Here is a 7,846-nt window from a genome sequence, read left to right as displayed (position 1 = left end):
AACCTAGAGCATCAGTGCTTTTGCTTCCTCCCTGTTGCAGTTTATCCTACTCTCACTCGGTCACTTTGCTCTGCAGCGTTAGTCTCCAGGTCTCTCAAATATGGCAAGTGCTCTTCTGCTTCAGGCCCCTTGAATTTGTTCTCCCATTTACTTTAATGGCCTCTTTCCCAGGCAAAGGCATAGTTGACTACTTCATCCCTTTCAGGACTTTGTTCATATGCTCCTTCTCTGTAAGTTCAGCTCTGGGCACCCTGTGCATTTCCCATCATCTTTCCCTGTGCTACTTTTGTGCTTCACAATTTTGCAATGAAAATATAATAATTTACAGAAACTTGTCCTTGATTTGTAAATTGGATGCAATTGATTGTGGGAATTGACTAACCTTCATGCTTGATAATGCCGCCAGAAAGTATTTTAGTTGCATATATTAAATAAAAATATTAAAGTTTCTCACTTTGCAGATGTTACAAAATTTAAAAACATATCAGATAAGGATTTTTTTGTGAAATGCATGAAGATAAGTCACCCTAAACACACTGAATAAAACTATTTAAACCAGAAATAACATTTATTTTATTAGAGAATAGTAACAAAAAAGCAAAGTCTCCATCTAAATGTGTGTGTTTTTTTCCTGTGATTATATCACTTTGACTGGACTATTATTCAACAGAGAAGTCCTTCAAATGTAATTGCAAAGTCAGGGACCTACAGGGAAATGGGGATCAAAAGCTCTCATCACTCCAGATGCTACAAAGCCTTTCCTTCCAGATGCTACCGATTTTACTCCCCAGGTATTTTTAAATTAGGAATCTGTCTTCGGCGGTACAGGAAGACAAGAGGTCAAGCTCAATCAGATGATTCACCTAAACCTATTGAAAAAGGAAAGTGTCCTAGGAGTCCTGTTGCTATTGTAAAGGATTATTTAGTGAATCCGATTGCTGAGTTTCTAAATATCTCAGCAGTTTGACAAAACCTGATATCTTGACTTGATTAGGCCAGAGTCTGAAAATAGTGAAACCTTTATCAGAGTCTGAAATCACAGCAGCTGCTCAGAAATACTGATTGCTGCTTACTGTGGGAAAAGCAGGGTGTAGCTGCCCTGACCAGAATGCCAGTTACATTTTAAGGACTGACTGACTTTTCAGCAGAAACCAAGGTGACATACTTAGATTCCTGTTCCTAAATTATATTAATAATTACTTATGAACATAACTGTAGAATACAGATATATATTCTTGTGTGAGTAGCCTAAAAAGAGTGAAAAGCATGACATTTTAAAATACCCACGTAATAAACCTGTCGTTCATTGGTTTTTTGTTGGTATTGAGTTTATCCAACAAAGCCAGTACATACCAAAAATCCACTCCGTTGTATTGTTCCTTTCTAACTCAGAGGGAGGTTATTATTGACAAACATCAAAGGTTGTTCTCAGACATTTGTATCCAAAGAATGAGAGCGGAAACCAAGGGATGCATGTTTATCGACTATTTATTCTAAACACCCCCAGGCATCCCATGTCATTATTAGGGCAACTCATTAACGCCAAAATCAAACTCAGACTTACTCATATGGGAAATAAATCCTCACAGATAGAAAGGAAGGAGGGAAAGAGATGGGTTAAAAGCAAAAGAAGTTGAAGTAAATGCTTTTTAAAATTGTGGTGGTTATTTAAGGATCCAAGTGAATAATACTTTTCACAAACAAACATTATTTCTAGCAGAGTTTCAAGTCACGTACAGTTACAAAGAAGCTGTCCGATGTCAGATGAGTCACATAACGTCTTTGTTTTTTCATGCTATCATCTTTGATATGAGGAGAACTGATATCAATCAATCAAACAATAGGAAAACGCGGGGGCCGCGGGTTTGAAACAGTTCCGTGCGCGGAGCGCCCGCGGGGCCCCGCTGCCCGGGGCGCCCTCCAGCCCCAGGCCCCTCAGACCCAGAAGGTCGGCTCTTTTTTTGTAGAGAGATGAACGTTCGAAGGTGTCCCCAAACCTGTTCGGAGGCAGCGGAAGCGAGGCCTGCGCCCCCCGACCCCGCGCCTGCGCCCCCCGACCCCGCGCCTGCGCCCCCCGACCCGGCGCCTGCGGCCCCCCGACCCCGCGCCTGCGCCCCCCGACCCGGCGCCTGCGTCCCCCGACCCCGCGCCTGCGCCCCCCGACCCCGCGCCTGCGCCCCCCGACCCCGCGCCTGCGCCCCCCGACCCCGCGCCTGCGCCCCCCGACCCCGCGCCTGCGCCCCCCGACCCGGCGCCTGCGTCCCCCGACCCCGCGCCTGCGCTCGGCGCTCGGCACCCGCCGCCCTGAGCTCCCGCGAATTTGTTTCACAGGGATGATTATCTTATATACACTGGCAGCAGCATGCAAATAAGATACTTAGTATATATTAAAAAATACTAGAAATACATATTTTCCTGAATAGGTTTTTTTTTTCAGTACGAAGGAGATTTCGACATCTGAAGAATGTCTGTAGGGCCGTTAACCCCTTTCAGAAATGTTCATAATATTAATAGTTCATTCCTTTTGTTGGTTCTGCATTTTTTCTAACATCTGCAAACTACCCAGTCTCATAGAGTGTTGATGAGTCGATCCTCTGATTGAAAGATCCCAGCTTGGCTAGATGAGGAGAATCTGTTTTGTGATGTCCAGGACAGACTCAGCCTACTCCACACCAAGGAATGACAAGCGAAGTTTTAATCCTAGACGTATGCTTTACAGTGCTTAGGCAAGGGCGAAGTGCGTGTTTAGATTTAAATTTCAATAGACCTTAGAATTGATACAGTGAATAATATATTTAATTTCTCAGGTTTGCCTAAAATTGAAACACATCATTTTGCTGACCCATAGAGCACAGAAAATAAAAGTTCATATTGCTAACTGGTAAGTACAATTTCCATAGTAACTTTTTTTTTTCCATCTTACCCACCATTATTTCCTTCATTTCTTATTTCTTTCTCCTTTTATTATTATTTTTTTTAAAGTATACCTTTATTGATTTCAGAGAGAGGAAGGGAAAGAGGGAGAGAGAGAGACAGAAACATCAATGATGAGAGGGTCCTTGATCCACCGCCTCCTGCACGCCTCCGACTGGGGATGGAGCCTGCACCCCGGGCATGTGCCCTGAGCAGAATCGAACCTCGATCGCCTGGATCCTAGGTCTATGCTCAGCCGCTGAGCTACGCCAGCTGTACTAGAACATTTTTTCTATAATTTATTATTTGGTTCCAGCAATGAAAAACAAATAGAATACAATTCTGTTAATTTGTCTTGGAACATTTGAGTAATTCAGAGTTTATAAAATATTGCATTCGTATTTATCAGAGAGCAGCTCTGCACAGCTAAATGGCCACTATTTTTTCCTTAAGTAGAGTCCTTGCAGTCCACAGTAAAGCAGAAAATATCTTACAGGTAAAGCTTCCTAAATGTAATAGAAAAAGGTGATGTTTGTCAATGTCAATAAGGTCAAGTTCAGGGTTCATAAAATATATAGAGGCAGGCTGTCTCCCTACCACCCCCTGTCCCACCACACCCTCACCAAAATAGTGATGTTCTACTTTATTCCAAAGAAGCAAAAGTTAATTTGACAACTGGCTTCGATATTCCTCATGTATGTCAGTTGGCTATTATACTATAGACAGTTTCTGTAATATGTCTATGAAACCATCGTGCCTCACACTGCAAAAATTAGTTTCACCTGATTATATTTTTTAAAAAATTTAACTCAAGTGCATAATTTTATAATGTCACAAATAAAAATGATTTTCTATTAATATGAAGTAATGATAAATTATTTCAGAATTGTAGATTTTTTTCAAGAGCAATTTTAAATGATTCTCTTATCAATTAATTAAATCAAGACATTTTGCCATAGGTTCCTGATTATAATTACATTAAGTCATTTGGATTAAACTTTTGATTATTTGTAAAAAGGAAATATTCTTAAAGTACTGTCGTTACTTTATTACAATTACATTTTCCTAAGACTATTTTGTAAAATGTTTCCCCTGTCATAACTATAATTTATATATCTGATTTTTGAAAATGCCATAGATTTATTTTAATTGTAAGAAAGAAAAAGACATTTATCTTTTGAATGTCAAGAATTATTAGTAGTCCATTTTAACAGCTAAATGGTAACTTAATACCTTCATAAATCACTATGAAATCTGCAGGAAAAAACAATTTTCTTATAAATTTTTCTTACTCAACTTTAGGCTCCGTGTTTGGAAGTTGTGGAGCTTTCAAGAGATTTTCACTTTGAATAAATTATTTCACTTAGAAAATTTTATTCCTCAAGTAAGAATGATATTCCCAACAGAGTAAAGCGTTTACCTGTAATTCCTAAATCATGGCATGGGAAATGCTACTGCAGCTAATCCAAATACCAATTTCTCTTCCCCTTTCTGGCACAGGGAAGACCTTAAACTGCCTGCTCTATTTAAGTTAAGCCACAGCCAAATGGCTTGTTTTTGACAATGAGTTCAAGCAAAAGTAATAGCTCTTACTTCTAGGTAGGAGTATTTAATTTCTCATTCTTGATTCTCTAGATCCAGGCCACGTAAGCATGTAAGGAAATGTTTAAAAGGAAGTGTCTCTGAGACCACAGGAATATAAAATGAGAAGATAACATTTGGAAGACCAAAAGTGCTTGGGACAGATAAGTAGTCTTTACCCATTTGTTATGATTGTAACCACAGCATAGCCTCACTGTCTTGACTGATGTACACAACATCAGAATAATTTCACGACTAAAACATCAGTTAAAGTATTGCAATTAAATCAAGAGTCAGAGTCAAATTCCACTTAATTCATCACAGAATTTGCAAATATCCTTGTTTCTATCTTCTCTTGTATAAAATGTTGGTTAAATTAGGATTTATTATTTACAATTGTTACATGAGAATTCAATGAGATTTTATTTTTAAAGCTTTTTGTATTGTACCTAAACGTGATGAAAACCTAGTGACTTTACTTAGCAAAAACAAATGAAATTACTGTAAGGCAGTGTCCTTCTAACTTTAGTTAAATGTAAAAGAACATTAGTCATTAACATGTAGGAAATGTTAAGAATTTTTAAATAGGTTTAAAATAAAAAATAAAATAGAGGTGTAGTAGTTCCATTTGCTCAGAAGTATTGTTTTAATTACCTGTTGCTGTGAAACAAACCACACTAACACTCAGTGGCTTACAAAATTTTCTCATGGTTGTCAATATAGACGGGGTTCAGCTGAGCAGCCATTCTCCTGGTCTCGTGATGTTCACTTGTGTGGCTGTGTTCAGGGGTGTGTGGGCTGTGCTCCGCTAAGACTTTGGGATGGATGAGCTTTTCTCCCTCTCCATTTGTCTTCTCTACATTGTCTGTCCACATGTCCTCACCACAGGGTAGCCAGACTAATTGTATCGTGGCTCATGCCTTCCAAGTGTACAAAAGCAGAGTTGCTTCTTAAGACTTGAGTCTGACACTTGAACAGTATCACTTTTGTAATGGTCTATTGGTTAAAGCAAATCACAGGCCAAAACCAGAATTTATATAAGAATCTACAAAAAGACATGAATTTCAAGATGTATCGTTCACAAGGGACTAAAGTAACAATTTGCTACAGACAAATTAATTCATTGGATAAATATTTATCAATCATATATTATTTTCCTATTCCAGATACTGAGGATATATCAGTGGGGGAAGAAGACAAAGATTCCTGCTCTTGAATATTTTATATTTCAGTGAGGACAAACCATCATTAAATATATAAATAGGTAAAAGATATAGGATGTCAGCAGAGTTCATCCTGACTGATGCATTAGCGCAGCAATCTACAATTTTCACATAGCAGCCTGGGTCTTGTTAGCCTGACCTTTTGAATGCCAGAGAATACACATTATACCTATCTCACAAAATGCCAGGACAAGATCTATAAATATTGACAGAGTAAAAAACGTTAACACTTTTCTAATTCTTATAGTCAAATACACAAAAGTGCTGTATATCAATAATAAAAGCACATAATATCTAAAAATAACATACACAAGGTGTGAGACACAATCCTGCATCATGGTGTCTACTGTTATTTAAAATACATTACATTTCAAAATAAGCATTTATTTCCATTTCTCAAATGATGATTGGGCAGAAAAGACTTAACAAAGCAGATCTGAGGCTGACATTCTTGGAAAAAAGTGTTCATAAAATTATTTGTTAGCTGTCGTCTGAAAACTTGGAGTTTGCAAGGGGCTATTCACTATTCACTCAGAATTCATGAGTGGTCATGGTACCCAGACTGTTTGTGCAAACAATATGGTTTATACTGAACAAGTATACCTTTTGAAAGTCAGTAATTTCGGTATGTACAAAGTACAGAGTGACTACATGACCAGCCCCAATAAAAACCCTGGGTGTTCAGTCTCTAGTGAGCCTTTTGATAGGCAATATTTCACATATGTTGTCACAACTCAGGTTAAAACAAATAAGCACCTCCTATATGACTCTACTGGGATAGAACTCTTGGAAGCTTGCGTCTGATTTCCTCTGAAGTTTGTCCCATGAATCTTTTCCCTTTGCAACTTTTGTTTTGCATAGTTTTGCTGCAATTAATTGTAGCCATGAATATGACTGCATGCTGAGTCCTGTGTCTTCTGGAAAAATTCCAAACCTGAGATTGATCTAGGGGACCACTGACACAAAGACACTTCAACTCTGAGAAAGTAAATTATTTGTCCTCTGCATTGTGTCTAATCACAAAGATGTTAGTGCTATGAAAAGCCATAGTCAATTGAGAAAATAGCATTGAACATGGCATAGTTTTACATTTGTTTATATCTTTCTCTATTTCTTTTTTCAGTATCCTATAGTTCTCTGAGTAGAGGTATTTTACAACTTTGGTTAAGTTTATTCCTAGGTATCTTATTTTTTTAGTCACAGTGGTAAATGGGATTGTTTTTTTAGTTTATCTTTCTGAGAGTTCATTGTTGGTGTATAAAATGCCATCGATTTCTGGGAGTTAATTTTGTATCCTGCTAACTTGCTGAATTCATTTATTAAATCTAGTAGTTTTTTGGTGGAGTCTTTAGGATTCTCGATGTACAATACCATGTCATCTGCAAATAATGACAGTTGTTTCCTGCTTTCCAATTTGGATGCCTTTTATGTTTTCTTCTTGTCTGATCACTGTGGCTAGGACTTCCAGTACTGTGTTGAATAAGAGTGGTGAATGTGGGTACCTCTGTCTTGTTCCTGTTCTTAGGGGAAATGATTTTAGTTTTTGCCCACTGAGTATAATGTTGGCTGTAGGTTTGTCATATATGGGCTTTATTATGTTGAGGTATGATCCCTCTATTCCCACTTTGTTGAGAGTTTTTATCAAAAATGGGTGTTGGATTTTATTGAATGCTTTTTCTGCATCTATTGATATGATCATGTGATTTTTGTCTTTTAATTTGTTTATGTCATGTATCACGTTTATTGATTTGTGAATCTTGTACCAGCCTTGCATCCCTGGAATAAATCCCACTTGGTCATGGTGTATGATCTTTTTAATAAATTGCTGGATCTGATTTTCTAATATTTTGTTGAGGATTTTAGCATCTATGTTCATGGATTGGAAGAATGAACATCATTAAAATGTCCATACTACCCAAAGCAATCTATAAATTCAATGCAATCCCAATAAAAATACCAACAGTATATTTCACAGTTCTAGAAAAAACACTTCAAAAATTTATATGGAACCAAAAAACACCCCGAATAGCCACAGCAATCTTGAGAAAAAAGAACAAAGTTGGAGGCATCACAATACCAGATATCAAGTTATACTACAAAGCCACTGTAATCAAAACAGCCTGGTACTG

At 37.8% G+C, this 7,846-nt stretch overlaps 1 long non-coding RNA gene across 1 annotated transcript; it reads left to right on the top strand.

Moving 5' to 3' along the window:
• The first annotated feature begins 2,353 nt into the window (after positions 1-2,353).
• Positions 2,354-7,560, top strand: LOC107528525 (uncharacterized). Its single transcript, XR_001602383.2, has 3 exons — positions 2,354-2,726; positions 2,808-2,881; positions 4,549-7,560. It is a non-coding gene; the product is annotated as an uncharacterized LOC107528525 (long non-coding RNA).
• The last annotated feature ends 286 nt before the right edge of the window (positions 7,561-7,846 follow it).

Source organism: Miniopterus natalensis, chromosome 2 (assembly GCF_054644295.1).
Source record: "Miniopterus natalensis isolate mMinNat1 chromosome 2, mMinNat1.hap1, whole genome shotgun sequence".
NCBI classification, from domain to species: Eukaryota; Metazoa; Chordata; class Mammalia; order Chiroptera; family Miniopteridae; genus Miniopterus; species Miniopterus natalensis.
The sequence above is the reverse complement of the archived record's forward strand: the minus strand, read 5'-3'. Positions and strand labels throughout refer to the sequence as shown.